The sequence below is a fragment of the Lathyrus oleraceus genome, chromosome 4, assembly GCF_024323335.1.
Source record: "Lathyrus oleraceus cultivar Zhongwan6 chromosome 4, CAAS_Psat_ZW6_1.0, whole genome shotgun sequence".
NCBI classification, from domain to species: Eukaryota; Viridiplantae; Streptophyta; class Magnoliopsida; order Fabales; family Fabaceae; genus Lathyrus; species Lathyrus oleraceus.
The window spans coordinates 460,719,786-460,747,459 of NC_066582.1; positions in this window are offsets into that span (position 1 = coordinate 460,719,786).

Sequence of the window (27,674 nt, forward strand, 5' to 3'; positions counted from 1 at the left end):
ATATTCTCATCAATTTTTGAATTGATTTGAGATTTATTTGAGATTTTAGTTCAATTAGGTTATTTTTATTCATTTTTAATTGATTAAAAATAGTTTCTGACTTTTAAAAATGCTGAATTTTTTTGTCAAACTTTGTTTGACCTTGTTGAACTTAGGATAAATCACTTGGACCTTTTAAGGTTGATTGGAAGTGATTTTGAAGTTTGACCTTTCCATTATTTTTTTTATTCAAGTTTATTTCAATTTTAAAAATGCCAAAAATAGTTTATTCATTTTTTGACTTCCAATCTTCATCTCACTTTTGTTTTTGATTGTTTGACCTTGACTTTAAATGTTATTGGTCAACATATGAGGATTGGTACATTGTATTTCATTTAATACAGTTTAATTTTTGCCATTTTCATTTCTCTTATCCATCTTCTCCTTCTTCTTTTTCTACTTCTTTTCTTTTTGATCAATGAGTTGAAGGTTGATAAGTTAGCATTGATTAGGGAGATTTAACCTTCCTTGATTCAAATCTAATTCATCTTGATCAATTGATCAAGTGAATGGCTTTGCATTAGGGATAGGTTGTCTTCTAAATCATGCCAAAGGCTTAAACCAATACAGGATCATTTCTCTTTCTTCTTTTTGGCATGGCAAGTTGTTGGGACTTGGTTCACTAATCAAGACTCCTAACTTGTGTTTGTTGCCTACATTATTATTGACCGGCCTCAGATAGTTGTGATTTCTACATAAGTCCAATTACGATTGCTTAACATAGCGCTAAATTTTCCTTATGGCACACTAACTACTAACACTAACCATTGACAATTAACATTTACTTTATGCAATTTACTTTTATGCAATTTACTATTCTTTGCATATATTATCCATTTGCTTTTCTCTTTGCTCATTTGAGCACATGTTTATGTTAATGCCATTTGCCTTTTGCTCACTTGAGCATATAATTGTGTATATATTATTTCGCTTGTGTCTTTGTTTCTAGGACTTCCCCTATGCAAAGAAATGGAGAATTGGACTTAGATTCTAGGACACTTCCTTATGCAAAATTGGAGTGAAATGATCTTCATGATGAAGATGGATTAGAAGGACCAAATCTCTAAACTCACTCTTGTCCATTCTTGTTTTATTTCATGAAACTTTTGATGTGTGTGATTTTGTGACTAGGGATTCTATGAGCTTAATTGGAGAACCATTACCATGTTCATCCAAGTGGAAGATACAAGACACATTGAGGATCTCTTATGAGACTTGTTGGATTGTTTATACTTTGTGGTTGCTTATTCCAAAGGATAGGAGCTACTTGGATCATCAATATGATCTCAAGAGAGGGACTCCATTGTGGTTTTGATTCTTCATCCCTTCTCTTTTTGTTTTCCTTAGGACTTAGCCCCTTCTTCTTCATCTTTCCACTCTAACCCAAGCCAAAACCTTTGTGCAAACATTTAACTATTGTTTTCAAACATTAGAAACCTAAGCCTTATGCTTTTGATTTTCAAACTTTCTTTTCATAACACTTATTTTGAATTGAACCTTTAAGTCAACTTTGACCATTTTTTTTGTATATACTTCTAATTGGTAAAGATAACCCATTCAAATGTCTTTTGTGGTTCCAATGGCCACTTTCTTAATCAAATGTTTCATAACCTTTAGCTATTAGGTTTGAGTTATCTTTGTGGTAGATGTAATACTCACCTATATCCTTAGTGATGGACAATGAGTCTTCCATGCTTATTATAAGGTTAACCCCTCACTAGCATGTTGAAGCTATCCTCACACGGTGGATTTGTGGTTTGGTTGAGTTTTCTCCCTTTGATAACAAAAGACCTTAAGGCTTTTGGACCCATCAATTCACCCACCTTTCTTTTTTTGAGATTTTTACCCCAAACTACGAGGTTTTGATCCTAATCTTTATATAAGATGGTACGTAGGCAATGGGTTTATCCATCCAAACACAAAATGTAAATAAGCTTGTAGATTCTCTTCTCATCTCTTCAATCATGTTTGCACAAACAAAATTTCACAAAACAATAACCTTTGCAACAAGTGTGAAAAGGACTCCCTAGGAGTATCTAGGATGTCTTGGGTGCCTAACACCTCCCCATTGCATAACCAACCCCCTTACCCAGATCTCTGTTTCTTTTACTAGTTTCTTGTTAAAACTATTAGGGTTTTGTTCGCTTTCTGACCATTCCTTTGAATAAATAGAAGTGCGGTGGCGACTCGACTTGTATGGTTTACCTTGGATTTAGTCCATATCTCTAATCGTAACGAATACCCCGCTACAGATATACATAAACTAACTTTGTCGCTTGTTTTAGGTGGATACTCATCATTGATGATTGGGTTTGTTCTCACCTTGTGAGATACAAAATGCATTGAGTTCTAACCTATTTTTGTTTTGTAGGGTTTTAATTGATATGGTGAGCTCATGAGCTTGTTTGAGTGCTAGGTCACTTATGCATTGAATTGTGTAACTGTTAGAGGGTTTCACTGCTTGTCTTCTGGTTTTATGACTGAAGTACTAACTGTTGAGTCTTAGTACAGGTACCTTAGTTGCTTGTTTGCTTTAGCTCTTGCTTGAGAATTGGATTGTGGTTGACACACCACTCAGGTAGTTAGCTTCTTACTTCATGTAGTCTGGAGTCCTGTCACCTTTTTGGCAGGCATTTTGCTGGCAAGTCCTCCTTCAGAGGCTCTGTTTGTGTTTGTTTAAAATTGTGCCCAAAGACCTCCAAGAAGAGGCATGTGTTATATTTGATAAGACCTCTAAGAGAAGAGGCAATTGACGGATAAAAGGGATTAGTAGTCAATCCCCCGTTATTCAGTGTGTCATTCTTTATGCTCGCACTACGTGCTGATGCTTCTGAACATGTGCCCCAGATCTTTTGTCCAGAGTCTGTCAAGTGGAAAAGGATCCCACTTTCTGGATCCGCACGCCTTCTGTGTCATGAGCTCACCCTGGCCAGGGTTAAGAGCATGAGGTTCTACCCTCATTTAGACTTTGATCAGCTTCACCCTGACAATCAATGCCAGTGGTTAAGAGCCCATTTGATTACCCTTACAGTTTGGCTTGTTTGTTGAGGTTGATATGACCCCTCTTGACTAAAGCCCACCCATTGTTTGAGACTCTTGTATGGATATAGTGTGTGATGTTTGTTTACTTGTGTTGGTGTGTTTATTTGCTTTCCTCTTCTCATCTCCAATTCTGTAGGAGTCGTATGATTAACTTCTGAGGAAGTTGAACGTATGTAGAGTTTAGACTTGAGTTGACTCGCGTCCTAGATGAGTCAAATTCTTGTTAGAGACCTCGACTTAGGGATATTGATTGCATGACAACTATTAGGCTCGAGTCTTAGTCTCCCTATTAGTTTGTTGTTTCCCCGGTCTCTGGTTAGGAGAGTGTTTTACCCCTGGTAAGGGGAACTACGTCGCCCTGATTCTCATACCAGATGAGATACGTAGGCAGGAGGTTGAGTGCAATCTCTCCGGGCACCCTTTTCTTTGTGCTCGCGTGTCTTCACCCTTATTCTCGACTTGTGTTTACCATATCGAGCCTTTGTTTCTGGCATTTGTTTTCTTTGGTGTGAGTACCCGTTTGCTCAGCGTGTGTGTGTGTTGTGTGTTCATACCTTGGGGGTTTTCTTCTGTTATTACTTGGGATTCATATTGGGGTTCATTTATGACGATTGTTATTCACTTGGGGTTCATATTGGGGGTTCATCTTCGGGGTTCATTTGTGACGATTGTTCTTCATATTGGGGTTCATTTCGGGGTTCATTTGTGATGGTTGTTGTTACTTGGGGTTCATCTTTGGGGTTCATTTGTGGTGACTGGTTATACATATAGGGAATTTATTATGGATATTTGTTTACTTTGTTAGCGTTTGTTATTGTTGGGAGTCGGGTGTAAGTCCATGTATTGGCATTCTGTTTCCTTTTTGTTTTTTGTTAGGAGTTTGGTGTAAGTCCATGTATTGGCATTCTGTTTCCTTTTTGTTATTGTTGGGAGTCGGGTGTAAGTCCATGTATTGACATTCTGTTTCCTTTTTGGTGTTTCTTTTGACGTCTCAGCGTCCCTTTTTGGGGTCTTATTTCAGCGTGCGTTAGCCGAGCTACGAGTGCTCTGATTCTCCTCTGGATAGAGAAGATACGTAGGCATAAGATGCGATGTCTTAGAGAGCATGTCTCCCTTTCCCGAACTACGTTAACTCTGATGTTTGTTTCTGACAAACTATGTAGGCCTAGGATGCAACATCCTGGCGAGTCCACTTCCTCCGTTTTCTTTCTCTTCCCCACCTGTTTATCGTTCCAGTTTGTGCAGTTTCTTTGAGCAGTTTATTAGCAACCCTTTCCTTTCCTTTGGGCTATCTTTTGAGCGTGGACCCCGTCGAGTACGGCAGTTGTGAGGGGTGCTAACACCTTCCCCTTGCGTAACCGACTCCCGTACCTTGTAATCTCTGGTCGTAAGACCGTTCCTTTCCCTTTATTAGGTTAGTCCTGCGCTCCCTTTCCGTCATAGGATGAATAACGTCGGTGGCGGCTCTGTATTTTCCCCGCCGATTGTTTTTCGCGTTACGACAGCTGGCGACTCTGCTGGGGAATGAAGTTGACCTCTTGCTGGTCCATCTTCCGTAAGCGAGTCAATCCTAGCGCTCTCTAGTGTAGTTTTTCGGGTAGTTTGGGTTGCTTTTACTGCTTTATTTATTGCATTTGTAATTATTATACTGTGATTATATGTATATTTGCATATATGTTTGCATGCATCATGTTGTCACTGTGTTGGATTCTGGACAGGTGTGGTTGCTCTGATTTGGGGGTGGGTGTTCTGAGTGGGGCTAAAACCCAAGCCCGAGTATACACCTAGGATAAGCATGGTCTCATGTTTCCTCGCATGTTAGATCAACATGTTGTTGCGACGTGACATACCACAGTCGGACGAGGTTCTTTTGAGAGAGCTCTTCCTTGTGGAGTTTCCACTATGGTTGGGTTATCTCTTTTGAGTTGTTGACTTCGGTGACCGTTCTTTCCCAGATCTTTGGTTTAGATGATCTTATGAGAGCTGCACGGCACACCCGAAAGGGCAAACCCGTTGAGTATCTCGTCCGATTGTTGAGACCGATTATCCGCCTTAGGATGACCTTATTAGAATTCACCTGTGAGGGGAGGGGTTTCGTTCCTACAGGTACAGGTTCTGTTGGTGACTCTTTAATGGTGACTTTGGTTTGGTTCGTGATCGGGGTTCTATTTATAAGTTGGAGTTATGGATATTTATTTCTGACACGCCGACGTTCTCTCTGTGGTATTTATTGGCGGGTTCCGTTTATTTCGGATCCCACGGGTTAGAGGTGGGGTTACTTGTTTAGATGATCGTGTTTCTATCTGTTCAGTGACTTTCCTATGATGATGGTGATGTATCCTCCAGTTCCGTTTATTTCGGATCCCCCGAGTTGGATTTGTGGTTACTTAGTCCCTTGGATGGTTGTGATCAGTTCTGAGACCGGGATCCGGTACAGTTGGTGTTCAGATGTCTTAGAGGGTGGCATTATGCATTGCATTCAAGCATCTGCATCATTCCCATTTTGCATTTAGCCGCAACTAACTCATGTTTATCCATATGCAGGGTACATTCTTGATTAAGATCCTGGTTGAGAGACATCCTTGTTCCAGGTATGAGGGCCGACTTAAAAGATGATGTTGTCTACAGTTTCTTTGATCCAGAGATTAGCGTGTTGAAGGGGGTGATATCTTTGCTAAAGCACAACTTTCTGTTCTGTACGGCAAAGCCAGATGATTTATGTCAGAATGTTGCTGTCAAATTATTATCCGTCTCAATGAAGCCAGGATCGAAGGACTGAATGTTCCTCATAATATAAATATTGCATTCATGCATGAATCATAATAACTTGTCCTCTATTTTGCAGGTGTCGGTTTCTAACGTGTTTGGTTGTTACAGGAATCATTGCTCGCGCACGCAGAATCATTCCTCTGCACGTAACTCGTCCGCACAGATACTTTACCAGACGCAACAAGCCTAGACTGATGGATCCATCTAACGCTGATATTCTCGAGCTAAAAGAGAAGATGAGTGAGTTGATCAACGCCATGCAAGGGTTCGCCCTGGAGCAGAAAGTAATCGCCGAGAAGGTGGAGAAGCTTGAGCTGGATTCGATTGCCAATAATGGCAATAGTCAAGAGGGTAACTCCAACCATGGTCCTGGTGGTTCTAGGGGTGGTGGTGATCCCAGAAGGAAGACAACTAATGATGGTGTATTCATCAACAATGGTGGTGGTCTTGGTTTTGCGGCAGGCAGTGGCCCAGGTCATGTTGGCAACATTCTGAAGGAAGCTCAATTTTCTCCTTTCTTTGGGGCTGTGGAGGATAAAGAAGAGGACCAGTTCTCTATGGTGAATGAGCAGTTCGGTCAGTATGGTGTTCAACCGCCGAACAAAGAGATTCAGGTACTAGCAGAAAAGATTAGGGCTCTGGAGAGCCATACCACTCCTGGGACTATTAACATGACAAATATGGGGCTGGTTGAGGGGATTGTGATCCCACAAAAGTTCAAGGTGCCCACGTTTGATAAGTACAATGGAAGTTCTTGCCCGGAAACTCATCTTCAGGCCTTTGTTCGAAAGATATCTGCTTACACCATGGATCAGAAGCTCTGGATGTACTTTTTCCAGGATAGCTTATCTGGCGGGTCTCTCGAGTGGTACACCAAATTGAGATCGTCAGATATAAAGAGTTGGCAGGATTTGGGGGATGCTTTCTTCAAACAATACCAATTTAACACTGACAAGGCACCAAGCCGTACCCAGTTACAGGGTATGTCTCAAAAGCCGAACGAGGGGTTTAAAGAGTATGCACAAAGGTGGAGAGAGTTGGCTACCAGGGTTCAACCCCCATTAGTGGATCGGGAGATGTCAGATTTGTTCATGGGTACTCTTCAGGGAACTTTTGTTGAAAGGATGGTGGGATGTCCAGTTACTGGTTTTGCGGATATAGTAGTGGCTGGGGAGAGGATTGAAAGCTGGTTGAAAATGGGAAAAATACAAGGAAATGCTTCGTCGTCTGGATTGAAGAAGCCCTTCGGAAATGGTCAGCGCAAGCAAGAGGGTGACTCGAGCGCTGTGTATGCCCAAAGAGGACCCGGTAGGAATCATTACTACCAGCATACTGCTGCAGTAACGATTCCTGCTGCTAATCAACCCGCACAACAACAACAACAACAGCAGCCACCTCAGAAGAGAACACAAAGGGCTGGGTACCAAGTTAGGGGAAGGATGGCAGATCGCCAGTTTGATAGGCCACCCATGACGTATTCCCTTCTGTTGAAGAAGTTGAAGGATCTCGGGTTGGTACAGTTGAGGACGTTAGCTCCGTTAAGACCAGATCAGAGGCCTGCAAAGTTATGATGAGAACGTCAAGTGTGAGTTCCATTCTGGTGCTCCCGGGCACAATATTAAGGGTTGTAAAGCCTTTAAGCATGTTGTTCAAGACTTGGTGGATTCCAAGGCCATCAATTTTGCACCATCGCCAAATGTTAATGCTAATCCCATGCCGACGCATGGTTAGATGATGGTGAATGTAATTTCTGAGGATAAAAGTAAAATCGGGGTGACAGATGTGGATCAGTTGAGGACCCTAATGTCTGTGGGTGAAGAGACTGATAGTGACTGCGAGCTCGACTCGTGGATAAAACCGTGCGTACCAGGAATGGAGATCCAGAACTGGGAAGCCGAAAAGATCATCACTGTCACTCTGCGTGAAGAGTAATATTTCTGTTTGTCAATTTTGTTTGCATGAAAGCCATACGTTTTGCCCAAAACGTAATGGTCCATTGTAAGGGCCACGTCATGTGTTTCATTTTGCATTATTTGCATCATTAATAAACAGATGTTTTTCGCATTAAAAGCGGTGTTCTCTGTTTTTCATTTGCTTTTGCAGTTAAAAAAATAATATAATAAAATGGCAATGTTTGTTTTCATTTTCCTCCCTTTTAATTTGTCTCGTTCCGACTCTAAAGCAATGCATGAATCAAAATTCATACAGATGCGATTATTCTCCGGATCTCATTGATGACAATCCTGTTACACCCATATATGACTTCGACAACCCGATCTATCATGGCGAAGAAGAAGGCGAGGAATATTGTGAACTTCCGGAAGAGTTAGCCAGGTTGTTGAAACAAGAGGAGAAGGTGATTCAACAGCACGAGGAGCAAGTTGAGATTGTTAATCTGGGCACCGAGGAGGTCAGAAAGGAAGTAAAAATTGGGGCCACTTTGAAGATGAATGTCAAGAGCAGAATGGTAGCACTGTTGAAAGAGTATGTTGAGATCTTCGCCTGGTCTTATCAAGATATGCCAGGGTTGGATACCAATATCGTTGTACACAAGTTGCCATTAAGAGAAGATTGCTCTCCAGTAAAGCAGAAGTTGCGCAGAACTCGACCCGAGATGGCCATGAAAATCAAAGAGGAGATGCAAAAGCAGTTGGATGTTGGTTTCCTAGCTGTCACTAATTATCCGCCTTGGGTCGCGAACTTTGTGCCAATACCGAAGAAGAATGGAAAGGTGAGGATGTGTGTGGACTACCGGGATTTGAATAGAGCTAGCCCGAAAGATGATTTCCCATTACCTCACATCGACGTGTTGGTAGATAATACAGCTCAATTCTCGGTGTTTTCATTCATGGATGGCTTTTCTGGCTATAATCAAATTAAAATGTCGCCTGATGATATGGAGAAAACAACGTTCATTACACCATGGGGCACTTTTTGTTATAAGGTGATGCCATTCGGTCTCAAGAACGCCGGTGCCACGTATCAAAGAGCTATGGTGACCTTGTTTCATGATATGATTCATCATGAGATCGAATGCTATGTTGACGACATGATAGCAAAGTCACAAACAGAAGAAGGGCATTTGGGAGACTTGGCCAAGTTGTTTGACCGGTTGAGACAATTCAAGTTGAGGTTGAATCCGAATAAGTGCACTTTTGGAGTGCAGTCCGGCAAGTTGCTGGGGTTTATTGTAAGTGAAAGAGGAATTGAGGTTGATCCTGCTAAAGTAAAAGCGATACAAGAAATGCCTGAACCGAGAACAGAAAAAGAGGTTCGTGGTTTCTTAGGTAGATTGAACTACATTTCGCGGTTCATATCTCATCTAATAGCCACGTGTGAACCCATATTCAAGTTGTTGAGAAAAAATCAAACGGTCAGGTGGAATGATGATTGCCAAGCGGCATTTGAAAAAATAAAAGAATATTTGCAGGATCCTCCGATTCTGATGCCTCCTGTGGAGGGGCGACCGTTAATCCTGTACTTGACGGTCTTTGAGGGGTATATGGGGTGTGTACTGGGACAGCATGACGAGTCTGGTCGAAAAGAGCATGCAATTTACTACCTTAGCAAAAAGTTTACCGACTGTGAAACAAGATATCAACTGCTCGAGAAAACTTGTTGCGCTTTGGCATGGGCTGCTCGCCGACTGGGAGAGTATATGCTGGTTCATACCACTTTGTTGATTTCCAAGATGGATCCGATCAAGTATATACTTGAGAAGCCAGCATTGACCGGACGGGTTGCGAGATGGCAAATGATTTTGACTGAATACGATATCCAGTACACTTCTCAAAAAGCAATAAAGTGGAGTGTATTGTCTAATTACCTCGCCCAACAACCCATTGAGGATTATCAACTGATGAAATTTGAGTTCCCTGATGAGGACATCATGTTTCTGAAATCGAAAGATTGTGAGGAACCTATCCTGGAGGAGGGGCATGACCCTGAGTCCGAATGGATTCTGATGTTTGATGGGGCCGTTAACGTGAATGGTAGCGGAGTTGGTGTTGTTTTGGTTACGCGGAAGGGATCCCACATTCCTTTTGCTTCCCGACTAACATTTGAAGGCACCAACAATGTGGCTGAATATGAAGCTTGTATCTTGGGTGTCGAGGAGGCGATTGATTTGCGAATCAAGAACCTTGTTATTTATGGAGATTCAGCTTTGGTTGTGAACCAGGTTAACGGGAAATGGCTTATGCATCAATCCCACTTAATTCCATATCGGGATTATACGAGGAGATTGTTGACGTTCTTCACCAAGGTGGAATTACACCATGTGCCGAGGGAAGAAAATCCTTTAGCAGATGCCTTGGCTACTCTGTCCGCTTTGATTAAAGTGTAGTGGTGGAATCAAGTTCCTAATGTTGAGGTGGGACGGCTGGATAGACCGGCTTATATGTTTGTTGTCGAAACAGTGCCTGATGATGAAAAGCCGTGGTATTATGACATCAAGCGTTATCTGGAGACCCAAGAGTATCCCGAGGGAGCGTCTAAGAAGGACCGAAAGACTCTGAGGAGGTTGGCCATGGCGTTCTATCTGAATAAAGAGGGGGTTTTGTACAAGAGGAATTTTGATTGGGTTTTGCTCAGATGTGTCGATGACAAAGAGGCAAGCCAATTGATGAAAGAGGTGTACGAGGGATTGTTTGGTACCCACGCCAGCGGGAATGTGATGGTGAAAAAGTTGCTAAGGGCTGGATATTACTGGAGGACAATGGAGGCTCAGTGTTTCACCTTCGTGCGGAAATGTCATAAATGCCAGATTTATGCTGACAAGGTGCACGTGCCTCCAAATCCGTTGAGTTTGATGTCGTCTCCGTGGCCGTTTGCTATGTGGGGCATTGACATGATTGGAAAGATCGAGCCTACGGCTTCGAATGGGAACCGGTTCATATTAGTGGCTATTGATTACTTCACCAAGTGGATGGAAGCGGCGTCTTATGTGAACGTGACGAAACAGGTCGTGGCCAGGTTCCTGAAAAGAGACATCATTTGCAGATATGGGGTTCCTGAAAGAATCATCACTGATAATGGTTCTAATCTCAACAACAAGATGATGGTAGAACTGTGCCGGGAGTTCAAGATCGAGCATCAAAATTCTTCTCCTTATCGTCCAAAGATGAATGGGGCGGTCGAGGCGGATAATAAGAATATTAAGAAGATTGTGCAAAAAAATGGTCGTGACCTATAAGGATTGGCACGAGATGTTGCCGTTTGTATTGCATGGGTATCGAACCTCAGTGCGTACATCTACTAGGGCAACGCCTTTCTCGCTTGTGTATGGGATGGAAGTTGTGCTACCAGTTGAGGTCCAGATTTCGTCATTGAGAGTCCTGATGGATGTGAAATTGGAAGAGGCTGAATGGGTAAGGACTCGGTATGAAGAGTTGAGCCTGATTGAGGAAAAGAGGCTGGCGGCCATTTGTCATGGGCAGTTATACTAGCAGCGTATGAAGCGTGCTTTTGACCAAAGGGTGCGACCTCGTGTGTACCATGTCGGAGATATGGTGTTGAAAAGGATCCTTCCTCCTCAGAACGATCGTCGGGGCAAGTGGGCACCCAATTATGAAGGTCCATTCGTGGTCAAGAAGGTTTTCTCTGGCGGAGCCTTGTTGTTGACGACCATGGATCGTGAGGATTTTCCATCCCCTGTGAATGCGGACGCAGTTAAAAAATACTTCGTATAAGAGACCCGCTGGACGGAAAGAATAAAATAGTCCAGGCAAAAATGGGCATCCCGGCGAACCAAAAAAAATGAAAATGAAAAAGGTTCGGGCAAAAATTAGGGATAAAAGAAAAAAAAATTGTACACTCGACAGGTCGAAAACCCCACAAGGGCGGCTTGGGCAAAAAAGGGTATCCCGGTGGACTGAAAACCCGAAAGGGTGGTCCAGGCAAAAGAGGGAGTGAAACGAACAACTGCGTATAGCATGGTCGTTTGTACTTTGGATATGACACATGGATAATCTAAAAGCGGAGATCGGTCGGAAGCATCTTATTTTAAGGCAGAAAGCGCGGAGAGTCTTGAGGACATATGGGTTGTAACCGGGTTGGAACTTGATGAGATCACAGGTTCACATTGCCATTAGGATAGATTTTCTTTTGTGCGCAATTACCTCTTTTCAGGGATTGCTTCCTGTGTACTTCTCAATTACGAGCCACATTTTCCAATCAATAAAATGCATATTCAGTCAAATAATTTTGTTTTTGTTTTCATTACCGCTTTGATTGCAAAAACATCTGTTTATTTTGATAAGAATCTTTGCATTTTGAGATGTAAGGGTCTCTTCCAATGCATGTTTAGAGGATTGAAACTTGAAATCTTATTCGGAAGGTAGAGTGACCTGGGTGTTGAAATTTTGGCGCGCCTGGGGCACGTTTTATCTAACAATCTCTTTTGCAGGTGTTGTTGGTTATTTTCACTCACTTGTAGTTGGTGGTGCAAAGCGTTTCTTTTTGACAAAAGATTCCTTTGAGGTCCAATCATGGATGAGGAATTGAAGAATTGTGTAGAGACGGCGAGAGAATGGCGACGATCCTAGGGGGTTAATCAAGAAGACTCTTCAAAGTCTGAAGACTGGAGAGTTGGCACGAATCTAAGGAGGTTGATTTTCTTGATGTAGGGAGAAGTCGAGAGTACAAGGTGATGAATCGGAAAAGACCGGATGAGTCTGGGAGCTCTCAAAAGTGGAAAATTGACAATGTGGTTAGATGGTGAATACCAGTGTTCGACGAGTCGACAGGTGTTCCGTGTCAAATAATCTGTATCTCCCCAACGGGTTCGAGGTCGGTGTTTCCTCAACAGCCAGGCCTGAAGGTTGCTGTTCCCCCGGCAGGGGTATGCGTTGGTAGTTTTTTCCCCATTAAAGTCACCAAGCAGATCGAGTCCAGTGGAGGTCATCCCCAGTGAGGGTTACTCTTTCCTCGGCATCAGTGATATCCCAAGCAGGGTCGGAGATTGGAGCGATATCGAGTTGCTCATGCCGTCCCCTGAGGGGGATACTTTTTGTGCATTCATCATTTAGAGAAGCATAGCATATTGCATAACTAATTGCGTAGAATTTCCATGGTTATGGAGCATTACGCTGTAAAACTCATGCATCGGCATTGCAAGCATAAGCTAGTCTCGAGCCGTGGTTACCGTTTGAGGGTTGGTTTAGCTGGTTGGTGAAGATATTACTCTGAGGAGCTTGGCATCGTGATTTTGAATCAACAGTATTCCTCAGTAGCGTGATATTGGAGGAAGAGATTCCGTCGTGTGGAGATGGAAATGAAGATTGGAGAACGTTACACGATCAGTGCGGAGATTGGGGTCCACCAGGAGAAAAGGAAGTGCTAGGAATTTTCTGGAGAACGGGGTTCAACTGGAGATGGAGATTGGAGTTGAAGATTGTATCCGAGATGTGGTCCTCAGGATTGTCTTCTGATCATGTGTCACCTTAGACTTTGGCGAGGCCAACAGAAGTCGGTATGGGTGTCTTCAAGGGAAGAAATGCACATGTTACCTTCCTTTTGTGAAGGTATACCCTCTAATATGTCGCCATCAGAGTGGTGGTTGGTGTTATTTCCGACGTTGCCAACGGAATTATCATAAGAGAATGGAGAACAGGGTTCAAACGGAGAAAAGGAGACGCAGGGTGTCTTCTGGAGAATGGGGTTCACTACGACGATCGAGAGTTATCGTCAGGCGACTGGGGTTCAAATGGAGAACGGGGTTCATTGTCTCGCAGCAAGAGAGGCATGAAGTTGTCGGGGTTCAAATGCGGTGATCAGGGATCATCCGTGCGAAAGAGAAATATTTGTGTAGGGGTCCAAGAAAATATCAAAGAAGTTTTTGGGGTTCAAGCAAAGCAGAAAAAATAACAAAAAGAAAATTTCCAGTGGAGCGCAAGTTGTTCGTTTGTTCTTGGTATTCAATCACTCTTCACCCTGATCATCTGAAAGCCGAGGTTGTTCATATCTACGGGTTCACAATGGATTGAATAGGGGCAGCTGTAACACCTCAAAATTTGCCCTCCTCTTATTGAGACTAGTTTGGGGCATTGCATTTCATGTTTTAGGGCATTAGGAATTGCATTTTGCATCTCATGTGAAAATGAGAATATCATCCTCCAAAGTCTTTTCAAAAGATGGAGAAGTTAGGTGATTCAAGCCTGAGGGTCTCTATGAATTGATCATCAACCATCTGAGGGTATGGGTTCCAATTAGGGTTTCTTGATTCTTCAAAGGTCTTGAGCATCATCTTATCTACAAGGACATATCACCATCATCATGGTTCTATCATCATCAAAGGTTTCATAGTTCATCCTCAAGTTCCTCTGGATTAGGGTTGTGACCTCTGGTCAACCTTAATCAGTGCAGTTCTTCCAACTAGGGTTTCTCAAAGAGATGAGGTATTTTCTTGGGATGAGGATCACATGACTATTATAAGGAGCTTACATGAGCTATGGTTTCATTTTGAAGCAATTTCATCAAGTGGTAGGGGCTCAAGTGGATCAAGACATTTCAAGGTCATCTGATGACCAAAAGTCAACTCTGCAGTCAACTGAGGGCTATGAGGTGGGGAAATGAGTTGAGATACCTCAATCATGTTCAAATGGGGTCTATTCATCATTCTAAACATCTATATAGAAGATTCAGAGGTCATGACAAAAGTTACTAAAAATGGAAAATGACCTATAATTTAAAGTTTCCAAATTTGGAAAGTTTTTGGTCCATTTTCAACTGGACTTTTCAATATTAAAGGTATTTCAAATGGATTTTAGGTGAACATTAAAGTTGTATATCTTTGTCTCCCCTTTCCAAAAAGTCCTAACTCATGTTCATATGATGAATGGTTGAGGAGTTATGGTCATTTGATCACAAAGTGTGCATGGAAATTCAAAATGGCATAACTTTTGATATGATGCTTCAAATTGGTTCATTCTTTTTGAAAAGTGCTTCTCATGTTCAAGGCATCTCAAAATGACATCATTTGACTCAATTGTGCAAAGGAATCATGGTCAAAAGTCACATTATTTCACATTTGTTCTAAGGATGATATCATGCTACAAATCAAAATTCACAAAGAACCCAGGCAAGGCTTCACTTCAGCATTCTTCATAGACCATATTTGAGTAAAAATGAGCCCTTGCCATGCATGGAAGGGGCATGGATGTTCCTTGTTTCACATATGTTCAAAATGAAGCAAATCTTCACCATTCATTATTGGCTTAAGATGCAAGCAAAACAACCTTCAAATCCTGACCATTGGTTGCTCTTGAGTGGATTAATTTGCATTTTTGCAATTGGCATGATAACTCACTAATCATGATTAGTGAAGGGCTAAGATGATTATCGATGTCATTAGCAAGGGGTATAAATAGAGAAACCCTAATCATAACTGCCATAACTGCATTTTCAGATCTAGAATTAAAGAAACTCTCTCAAAATCTCTCTCTTCGAATTTTCATTTTCTTCACACAAACCTCAAAGATCATTGCATATTCTTGATCCTCATGATTCACTGATCAAGAATCATCCATCGTTTGGTGCAATTCCTCAAGAAATCGAGCAGTTCAAGTGCATTATCATGATGAACGGATTTGGAAATTGAGGTGCATTCAAGAGGTTTCAGCCATTTCTTTTTGCATAAAGCTTCAAAGGAAGTCCATAGGAGATGATCTGGAGCAGCTGAGCTTGTGAGAATGCGATTTCAGAGATCTCCATTTCTAGGTGACTTCATTTTCACTCTCTCCTTTTGATGATTTTAGGTTATAAGATTGAAGATCGTGTTGTGTAGGTTATGAATATATGATTAGAATTGAAATTGAGTGAGAATTGAGGATTTCATGGCGACTGAAAGTTTGGATCTAGAAACTTCTCTCCTTCGATTTGCAAAACCTAGGAAGAATTAGGAGAATCTAATAGGATATTTGGAATCAGCGTTGAAAAATGAGTGGAATGACATTGGTTTGGTGAATTTCTGGGAAATTTCATGGTGGCGCCGCCGTGGGAGCCACCGGAGGCTCGTCGGAGAAGACGACCGGAGCAGAGCTCCGGCGTCTGTGTTAAGGCTAGGGTTTTGGCTGAGTGTGCGCCATGTGGCGCAGTGCGTGGCAGAGTGATTAGATGAGATTTCTTTGACCAAGGCCACGCGTGCATTGACTGCTGACTGGGGAGGGTGAGTCAATTAATGAAACGGTGCGTTTCATTTGTTTGAATGTGAGCCGTTGATTGCAAAAGTGCGCCAGATCCAATGGCTTGTGTTTTTTTTCTGATTAATTCAAATATTTCATTTCCCTCCATTTTCTATTTTATATTCCAATTACTTTGTTCATTTTATTTAATTCATAAAAAATCCAAAAATTGTCCAATTGAGTCCCAATTTTTTTTCGTAGTTTTTTATTTGTGTCTACGTTTCTATGGTGTTAAATTCAAGAATTTTTGATGTCTGGATTTTTATGTGGGAATTTTTGAATCAATGTTGTGCCAAATTGATCTAGTGCATTCAATGCATTGTGAAATCCTCAATTTTGAACCTTTTGATCCATTATTTTGCATACATGACATGAATTATTGGTCACTGGTTTGGATTTTCTCTCACATGTTATCATCATTTTTGATACATAGAGAAAAATGTGACAATTTGTGTCACATTTTTGACATTGAATTGGTCCATTTTTGTTCACATAGCATTTGCATCATTCTGGACGTCATCTTTTGCATATTGAACATTCATGGCATAAGGAACTTATACAAAAAATCCCAAAGTCATTGCATGCATTTCTGATTTGATATGAATTTTCTAAGTTGGAAGTTCATTTTGTGCATATTTTTGGTCATTACAGTACATAAGCAAGTTGAGATACTTGATTGTTGATTTGATGATGATCCTTCTGAGGACATTGGAGGGAGTGTTTGAATGTGTCATGTGCAAAAGGATGGGTCCTGGATTGGTCATTTGGTTAGGTTTTGAGTCTTGTCTTTGTACTAGAGTTTTGACCTAGTTTTAGGGTTTGTTCTTGGTCCATTTCTTTGACTTGGTTTGGGGTCTTCTTTGTGGTGTTAGCCCTTGCCTCTTTTACATTTGTTTCATTTGAAGCTTGCATCATCAAAACAGAAGGGCTTGAAAGTTGGCCAATTTTAGAAACCTTACCTTGACATGTTTTGCACATCACACTTTAAACTCAAATTTCCTAAATTTCCACATTCCAAATGGATGTTTGACCAACATAACAATTGTTCCTTACATCAGGAACTTTCCAAGCATTAATCACATGGCTACTTTAGGATTTGGCAAATATCATTTTCGAAGAGGAGAACTTTAAGTACATTTTTGGGAAACTTGATTCAATTACCATGCATGAGCTGATTGCATCAAAATTGCACGTCCATTTCATTCATTCATGATCTCAGCTTGCCAATCCATGTGGAATTGGTCCCTCCATGCGCCTGTTCAGGCCCATGCATGGAGGGCCCCTTCATTCATACAAGTTTGAAATCACACTTTCAGCATGGCATTGGCTATAAATACATGGCATGTGAGCTTCCATTGGACACGCTAATTCAACCAGAAATGCTGCAGAATTCTTTCCATAACCATCACTAAAGAAGTAAGTTCACTTTTCTCATTTTTTTTTAGATCTGAAATTCAACTTCATCTGGTTGAATTCTCATATCTAGTGCTTCTAAACCTTCATCATTTATCTCATAGAACTTCTGTTTTAGCAAAGCAAGCGAGGCATCATGCTCAAATCACCAGAACTCAAGCTTACACTCCAACTGGTATTTTCTTCGATTCTCCTCATCCATTGACCTTTTGGCTTAGATTTTGTGTTGGCTGAAGTCCTCTCAATAGAGGCATCGTGTTTATGCATTCAATTTTTGAAATCCATTGAGTTCATGATAACCACCAGATTTTTCCATCTCTGATTTCTCACACTATGGAGATCTAGAGGGAAAATGGGTGGTACAGGGATGATGTACATCATCCCAGCTTTCTAAAGATGTATAGATCGTGCGTTTTCAGTAAGATTTGAAGTTCTGCAACTTTGGCCGGAAAATCCGAGCTCAGCGGAGAAGACGGTGGCTCCGGTGGCTTCATCATCTCCAGTTTGAATCCTGGCCGTGTGATCTAATTTCCATATGCAATCAGGAGCGTTGCTTGTTATGACTTTCATTTGTTTTCCATGTGAGCGCATTGACTGAGGATCACCATAGGCGCGCATCTTTGGAGCGTGTGATCTGCCAGCTCAATTAATGAGCTCAGATCTAACGCTCCACGTTTTTTTGCATTTTTATTTTCTGGTTTTAATTTCTTTAATTCCAATTATTTTTAAAAATCAATATCTCTTTCATTTTTTATCCAAAAATTATGGGACCAATTGCATTATTTCCCAAATAATTTTTAGTTTTTCTATTTCTGATTTTTAATAATTTTTATTTTGTCATTTGATATTTTTTGTGAATTTTCTCTTTTCTGGTTATTTTTAATTCATTTTAAATAGTTCTTGATATTCAAAAAATGCAAAAATATTTTCCTAACCTATTTGAATGATGATGGATGTATGAAAAATATTCTCATCAATTTTTGAATTGATTTGAGATTTCTTTGAGATTTTAGTTCAATTAGGTTATTTTTATTCATTTTTAATTGATTAAAAATAGTTTCTGACTTTTAAAAATGCTGAATTTTTTTGTCAAACTTTGTTTGACCTTGTTGAACTTAGGATAAATCACTTGGACCGTTTAAGATTGATTGGAAGTAATTTTGAAGTTTGACCTTTCCATTATTTTTTTTATTCAAGTTTATTTCAATTTTAAAAATGCCAAAAATAGTTTATTCATTTTTTGACTTCCAATCTTCATCTCACTTCTGTTTTTGATTGTTTGACCTTGACTTTAAATGTTATTGGTCTACATATGAGGATTGGTACATTGTATTTCATTTAATGCAGTTTAATTTTTGCCATTTCCATTTCTCTTATCCATCTTCTCCTTCTTCTTTTTCTACTTCTTTTCTTTTTGATCAATGAGTTGAAGGTTGATAAGTTAGCATTGATTAGGGAGATTTAACCTTCCTTGATTCAAATCTAATTCATCTTGATCAATTGATCAAGTGAATGGCTTTGCATTAGGGATAGGTTATCTTCTAAATCATGCAAAAAGCTTAAACCAATACAGGATCATTTCTCTTTCTTCTTTTTGGCATGGCAAGTTGTTGGGACTTGGTTCACTAATCAAGGCTCCTAACTTGTGTTTGTTGCCTACATTATTATTTACCGGCCTCAGATAGTTGTGACTTCTACATAAGTCCAATTACGATTGCTTAACATAGCACTAAATTTTCCTTATGGCACACTAACTACTGACACTAACCATTGACAATTAACATTTACTTTATGCAATTTACTTTTATGCAATTTACTATTCTTGCACATATTATCCATTTGCTTTTCTCTTTGCTCATTTGAGAACATGTTTATGTTAATGCCATTTGCCTTTTGCTCACTTGAGCACATAATTGTGTATATATTATTATGCTTGTGTCTTTGTTTTGATTGTTGTGGACCAAATGCAAAGAAATGGACTTAGTTTCTAGGACTTCCCCTATGCAAAGAAATGGAGAATTGGACTTAGATTCTAGGACCCTTCCTTATGCAAAATTGGAGTGAAAGGATCTTAATGATGAAGATGGATTAGAAGGACCAAAACTCTAAACTCACTCTTGTCCATTCTTGTTTTATTTCATGAAACTTTTGATGTGTGTGCTTTTGTGACTAGGGATTCTATGAGCTTAATTGGAGAACCATTACCATGTTCATCTAAGTGGAAGATACAAGACACATTGAGGATCTCTTATGAGACTTGTTGGATATCTTATACTTTGTGGTTGCTTATTCCAAAGGATGGGAGCTACTTGGATCATCAATATGATCTCAAGATAGGGACTCTATTGTGGTTTTGATTCTTCATCCCTTCTCTTTTTGTTTTCCTTAGGACTTAACCCCTTCTTCTTCATCTTTCCACTCTAACCCAAGCCAAAACCTTTGTGCAAACATTTAACTATTGGTTTCAAACATTAGAAACCTAAGCCTTATGCTTTTGATTTTCAAACTTTCTTTTCATAACACTTATTTTGAATTGAACCTTTAAGTCAACTTTGACCATTTTTTTTGTATATACTTCTAATTGGTAAAGATAACCCATTCAAATGTCTTTTGTGGTTCCAATGGCCACTTTCTTAATCAAATGTTTCATAACCTTTAGCTATTAGGTTTGAGTTATCTTTGTGGTAGATGTAATACTCACCTATATCCTTAGTGATGGACAATGAGTCTTCCATGCTTATTATAGGGTTAACCCCTCACTAGCATGTTGAAGCTATCCTCACACGGTGGATTTGTGGTTTGGTTGAGTTTTCTCCCTTTGATAACAAAAGACCTTAAGGCTTTTGGACCCATCAATTCACCAACCTTTCTTTTTTTGAAATTTTTACCCCGAACTACGAGGTTTTGATCCTAATCTTTATATCAGATGGTACCTAGGCAATGGGTTTATGTTGGTGTAAGCCCTAGAGGCCAATGCTTTTGGTACTTGTATCGAATTAGTTATTAATAATAAAAGGCTTTTTCTTTATTATGTTTGTTTAATAAAGTCCCTAGAATAGCTAGTCTGTTTAATGTATCAAGTATGACTTAATCATGAGATCACATTAAACATAAGGACACTATTCTTAAAGTATCCGTAGTCGAGCTTTAGTGTGAAGTGGGGTAACATTAAAGCATTAAGACTATTATGTTTGTAGACTGATGATCACATCTCATGGATCATGGATAAAGAGTTATCAAGTCTTAAACATAGGTATGAATATTAGGAGTAATATTTATACCGGGTTGACCCGCTATGAGAATACTATATAGAAAGTTATGCAAAGTGTCATAAGTTATTCTCATGGTGATAATGGTGTATACCACTCTTCGACCTAAAACCACTATGGACCCTAGATGTAGAGTCGAGTGCTTTATTGTTGATCAAACGTTGTCCGTAACTGGATAACCATAAAGACAGTTGATGGGTACTCCACGAAGCATGGTGAGGGACATGAGTGACCTAGATGGAATTTGCCCATCCTGCATAACAGGATAAATGTCTATGGGCCCAATATTGAACTGGACAAGGATGACACGATCTATGTCTTGTGTTCAATATAGACATAAGGGCAAAAGGGTAATTATACACATAAGTATTATCACAGAAGGAATTGTCAGATCACATGATATTTTCGTGTCTTGGGTAGCAGTGATGTGTTGTTAGATACCGCTCACTGTTTATTATGTTAAATGCGTGATTTAATATAATTGCCAACGTCATGAAAACCTACAGGGTCACACACAAAGGACGGATTGATGAGAGATAGAGTAACTAAGGAATACCGTAAGGTACGGTGCCCTTAAATGAATTATAGAACATCGTAAGGTACGGTGTACTTGAGTAGAATACGAAATATGGTAAGGTACCATGGGCTTAAGTGATTTTGGGCATATTATAAGATATGGGCCAAAATACACTTAAGTGGGCCTTTTAGCTTGAAGCCCACACAAGTGGTTCTATAAATAGAACCCTTGTGCAGAAGCATGATTGCGGTTGCATTATTTTCGTTTTCTCTCTCTCTCTCTCTCTCTCACTCAAAGCCTTCATTCGTACCAGCTAGCACTGAAATTGAAGGAATCCGTTCGTGTAGACTGAGTAGAGACGTTGTCATCGTTCAACGTTCGTGATCGCTCCGTGGATCTGCATCAAAGGTTTTTTATCGTCACAATAGATTTTCACCAAAGGTTTCAATCGTCACAAGAGGTAAATATTCTATCACTGATCATGACCATTCGTAAGGATCTCTAAAGGAGAAAATTTTAATTTCCGTTGCGTTTTGGATCGCAATTCTCCTTCAGTTTATCCATCCAAACAAATTGTAATTAACTTGTACATTCTCTTCTCATCTCTTCAATCATGTTTGAACAAACAAAATTTCACAAAACAACAACCTTTGCAACAAGTGTGAAAAGGGCTCCCTAGGAGTACCTACGATGTTTTGGGTGCCTAACACCTTCCCATTATATAACCAACCCCCTTACCCAGATCTCTGTTTCTTTTACTAGTTTTTTGTTAAAACTATTAGGTTTTTGTTCGCTTTCTAACCATTCCTTTGGATAAATAGAAGTGCGGTGGCGACTCGACTTGTATGATTTACCTTGGATTTAGTCCATATCTCTAATTGTAACGAATACCCCGCTACAAATATACATAAACTAACTTTGTCGCTTGTTTCAGGTGGATATTCATCATTGATGATTGGGTTTGTTCTCACCTTGTGAGATACAAAATGCATTGAGTTCTGACCTATTTTTGTTTTGTAGGGTTTTAATTGATGTGGTGAGCTCATGAGCTTGTTTGAGTGCTAGGGCACTTATGCATTGAATTGTGTAACTGTTAGAGGGTTTCACTGCTTGTCTTCTGGTTTTGTGACTGAAGTACTAACTGTTTAGTCTTTGTACATGTACCTTAGTTGCTTGTTTGCTTTAGCTCTTGCTTGAGCATTGGATTGTGGTTGAGACACCACTCAGGTAGTTAGCTTCTTACTTCATGTAGTCTGGAGTCCTGTCACCTTTTTGGCAGGCATTTTGCTGGCAAGTCCTCCTTCAGAGGCTCTGTTTTTGTTTGTTTAAAATTGTGCCCAAAGACCTCCAAGAAGAGGCATGTGTTATATTTGATAAGACCTTCAAGAGAAGAGGCAATTGACGGATAAAAGGGATTAGTAGTCAATCCCCTGTTATTCAGTGTGTCGTTCTTTATGCTCGCACTACGTGTTGATGCTTCTGAACATGTGCCCCAGATCTTTTGTCCAGAGTCTGTCAAGTGGAAAAGGATACCACTTTCTGGATCCCCACGCCTTCTGTGTCATGAGCTCACCCTGGCCAGGGTTAAGAGCATGAGGTCTCACCCTTATTTAGACTTTGATCAGCTTCACCCTGACCTTCAATGTTAGTGGTTAAGAGCCCATTTGATTACCCTTACAGTTTGGCTTGTTTGTCGAGGTTGATATGACCCCTCTTGACTAAAGACCACCCATTGTTTGAGACTCTTGTATGGATATAGTGTGTGATGTTTGTTTACTTGTGTTGGTGTGTTTATTTGCTTTCCTCTTCTCATCTCCAATTCTGTAGGAGTCGTACGATCAACTTCTGAGGAAGTTGAACGTATGTAGAGTTTAGACTTGAGTTGACTCGCGTCCTAGATGAGTCAAAATCTTGTTAGAGACCTCGACTTAGGGATATTGATTGCATGACAACTATTAGGCTCGAGTCTTAGTCTCCCTATTAGTTTGTTGTTTCCCCGGTCTCTGGTTAGGAGAGTGTTTTACCCCTGGTAAGGGGAACTACGTCGCCCTTATTCTCATACCAGATGAGATACGTAGGCAAGAGGTTAAGAGCAATCTCTCCGGGCACCCTTTTCTTTGTTTTCGCGTGTGTTCACCCTTATTCTCGACTTGTGTTTACCATATCGAGCCTTTGTTTCTAGCATTTGTTTTCTTTGGTGTGAGTACCTGTTTGCTCAGCGTGTGTCTGTGTTGTGTGTTCATACCTTGGGGGTTTTCTTCTGTTATTACTTGGGATTCATATTGGGGTTCATTTATGACGATTGTTATTCACTTGGGGTTCATATTGGGGGTTCATCTTCGGGGTTCATTTGTGACGATTGTTCTTCATATTGGGGTTCATTTCGGGGTTCATTTGTGATGGTTGTTGTTACTTGGGGTTCATCTTTGGGGTTCATTTATGGTGACTGGTTATACATATCGGGAATTTATTCTGGATATTTGGTTACTTTGTTGGGGTTTGTTCTGATAACCTTTCTCTTTGGTGTTCGCTGGTTAGCCTTTGTTATTGTTGGGAGTCGGGTGTAAGTCCATGTATTGGCATTCTGTTTCCTTTTTGTTTTTTGTTAGGAGTCGGGTGTAAGTCCATGTATTGGCATTCTGTTTCCTTTTTGTTATTGTTGGGAGTCGGGTGTAAGTCCATGTATTGGCATCCTCTTTCCTTTTTGGTGTTTCTTTTGACGTCTCAGCGTCCATTTTTGGTGTCTTGTTTCAGCGTGCGTTAGCCGAGCTACGAGTGCTCTGATTCTCCTGTGGATAGAGAAGATACGTAGGCATGAGATGCGATGTCTTAGCGAGCATGTATCCCTTTCCCGAACTACGTTGACTCTGATGTTTGTTTCTGAAAAACTACGTAGGCCCAGGATGCAACATCCTACCGAGTCCACTTCCTCCGTTTTCTTTCTCTTCCCCACCTGTTTATCGTTCCAGTTTGTGCAGTTTCTTTGAGCAGTTTATTAGCAACCCTTTCCTTTCCTTTGAGCTATCTTTTGAGCGTGGATCCCATCGAGTACGGCGGACGTGAGGGGTGCTAACACCTTCCCTTTGCGTAACCGACTCCCGTACCTTGTAATCTCTAGTCATAAGACCGTTCCTTTCCCTTTCTTAGGTTAGTCCTGCATCCCTTTCCGTCATAGGATGAATAGCGTCGGTGGCGACTCTGTATTTTCCCCGCCGGTTGTTTTTCGCGTTGCGACACTAATGATGATATCTTTTGGTACAATCGTGTATATGATGGTGTGCAAATTATCGACTCTTGTGGTGAATTCTCCAATGTGCCTCTTCTTGGTACATGTGGTGGGATTAACTACAACCTCGTTTTAGCACGTCGTCAGCTTTGGTTCCCCTTAAAGGATAAGCCTAATAACATTTTGTTAGAAGGTGTGTTCTTTCAAGAGGGTAAAGATCCCCAAGGCTTGAAGGGCAGGATGGTCCGCGCATGGCGCAAGATCCATAGGAAGGGAAGGAAAGAGCTTGGTCCGAAGAACTGTATTGCTTTGGAACCCTATACTTCGTGGGTGAGGAGGAGAGCTTTTGAGTACCTTATTTCTTATAAGTATCCGAGACCTACACCTTTAGTTATGATTGGATCCGTGACCAAGGAGTAGAGGAGTTGAGAGACAAAGACCGTTCACGTGCTTGAATCCGTGAACGAGAGGAACTACTTCAGCAACTTAGAGATAATGATGCATTGATAGAGTTTCTTGAGCATCAGGTTATCGACGAGCCTGATGATGTGGTGACTTCTCTTCTTCCTCGGTCTTCCATGTTTTGGAAGAGGAAGTACGATCGACTCGCCAAAGAGAAGGCAGATATGGAGGCAGCCTATGAGAGAGAGGTGAAGATGCTTCGTGCAGCTTATCTTCCGGTCTCGAGAGCTTTGGACGATTGTTTCTAGGGTTCCATAGGATGTTCATTTTCCTTCTCTCTTGTATTGTATTTGGTTACCAATATTGTACTTTTTTGGTGTAAAAATATTTTCCAGATATTATTGATATGATATTTCCATATGTGTCTAAATGATTAATATTTCCAATATTTGCAAATAGGACTCTAAAGTTCCTCTGATTAAAATAAAAAATCATGTGCACAAGTATTGCATGCATCATGTGCATAGGCAGGTTTTGCTCCAGGCTTCTTGTTCAATGGTCTAACTCTGAGTTCTTCATTTATTTTGAAGACAAGCTTACTCACCGGTACTAAACCAGAGCCAACTCTTCAAGATTGATGGATCACCTTGAGCAAGAGAACAGAGAGATGAAGGAGGAAGTGGCCAGATTGACTGCCCTGATGGAGTCTTTCATGGCCGCCCAAAGCCATTTGTCTCCAACGCCTTCAACTCCTCCCCAGAGGACAGTCATTTCTGAGATTACCTCTTCAATAGTGCCTGTTGCCAGTGCCCATTTCGCGCCAACTTCTATGCCAACCGGGTTTCCCTGGGGGATGCCCACGAATTTTGTTCCTGAGGATCTTGCCCCAACATTTGCTTCTCTACCGGCATCTAGCTCGGTCCTTGCTGTTCTACCTCCGATCGTGCATACTATGCCAAGAGTAAACGACACCATTTATCACTCTGAGCCATCTGAGGGCCCAGACGTGTATGAAAAGATGGATGTTATGAATGATCTGTTCCTTGAGCTTCGCAAGGAACTCAAAACTCTCAGAGGGAAGGACCTCTTTGGCAAGTCTGTTGCTGAGCTCTGCCTGGTTCCAAATGTCAAGATCCCTGTAAAATTCAAAGTACCTGACTTTGAAAAATACAAGGAAAACACTTGCCCTCTCAGCCACTTGGTTATGTATGCAAGAAAGATGTCGACTCAGACCGACAATGATCAGCTCCTCATTCATTATTTCCAAGACAGCCTGTCCGGTGCCGCCCTGAGATGGTACATGGGTTTGGACAGCGCGAACATCCGCTTGTTCAATGACATTGGTGAAGCTTTCGTCAAGCAATACAAATATAACGTGGATATGTCTCCCGATAGGGATCAATTGAGGGTCATGTCCCATAAGGACAAGGAAACATTCAAGGAGTACGCCCAGAGGTGGCGAGAATTAGCTGCACAAATTGTGCCTCTGCTGGAAGAGAAAGAAATGACCAAGATATTTCTGAAGACCTTGAGCTCATTTTATTATGAGCGGATGATTGCCAGCGCTCCTTCTGACTTCACCGAGATGGTGAATATGGGGATGCGTCTGGAAGAAGGAGTCAGGGAAGGGCGCCTGACTAGAGAAGAAGGCTCTTCTGCCAAACATTATGGGGAGTTTGGGAAGAAGAAAGATGGTGAGGAACATGGTGTGACCTCCTATGTTAAATCAAGAAGACCCTCTATGAAGAGGAAGATCGGGCGTCCCGCCGGTAACCAGCATCAGGTGGCTCATATAACACTTGTTTTCAGAGAAAATCAGCAATATCAGCATCAGAACTTGCAACAGCAACATCAACAATATCAACAACAACAACACCGTCCGCAACAGCAGGCCTACCAGCCTCGAAACAATAATCAGACCAGGACAAGCTATGATAGGAAGAGGGTCAATTTTGATCCTATTCCCATGACCTATGAAGAGTTATATCCTTCTTTGATAGAGAGGAAACTGATCACTCCACGTGACCCACCGGCTATACCTACCAACCCTCAGTGGTGGTATAAGCCCTAGCTTCATTGTGTTTATCATTCTGGTGCTCCCGGACATGATGTGGAGAACTGCTACCCGCTGAAGACCAAGGTTCAAGACCTTGTTAGGAGCGGTATATTGTTTTTCGAGGATGTAGGTCCTAACATCAAGAAGAACCCATTGCCCGAGCATGGGAAATCAGTTGTCAACATGGTTCAGGGTTGCCCTGGAAAGTATAAGGTCAGATATGTCAGCCAAATCCGACAATCTTTGGTCGATATGCACAGACTTTTATGTGGATACAGTCACTATGAGCATGACCACGACAGATGCCGTGTTTGCACTATCAACGAGAGGGGATGTCGTCAAGTTAGAAAAGACATCCAAGAAATGTTGGACGAAGGTGTAATTAAAATACTTCAGAAGCGCGATGAGGATGATAAAGTCAATGTGATATCGCCAGTATTCAGGATTCCTGAGCCTGTTGTCATCCGGTATGATGGCAGCAAGCAGAAGGCTTCTCCTGCCGTCATAATCAAACCAGTTGGCCCTGTGCCATATTCTTCTGACAAGGTTGTTCCCTTTCGTTATAATGGTGTGGCATTAGAAGATGGGAAGGAGGTGCCTCTACCATCCACCTCTGCTGTTAACATTGCTGATGTCAGTGGCCTAACCCGTAGTGGTCACATTTTCTCGGCTCCGCCGAAATCCCAGGCTGACACCAGAAGGGTTGATGTTGCTGATAATGTCGTTTATCATGTGGGAAATTATTCCAATTCTTCGAATC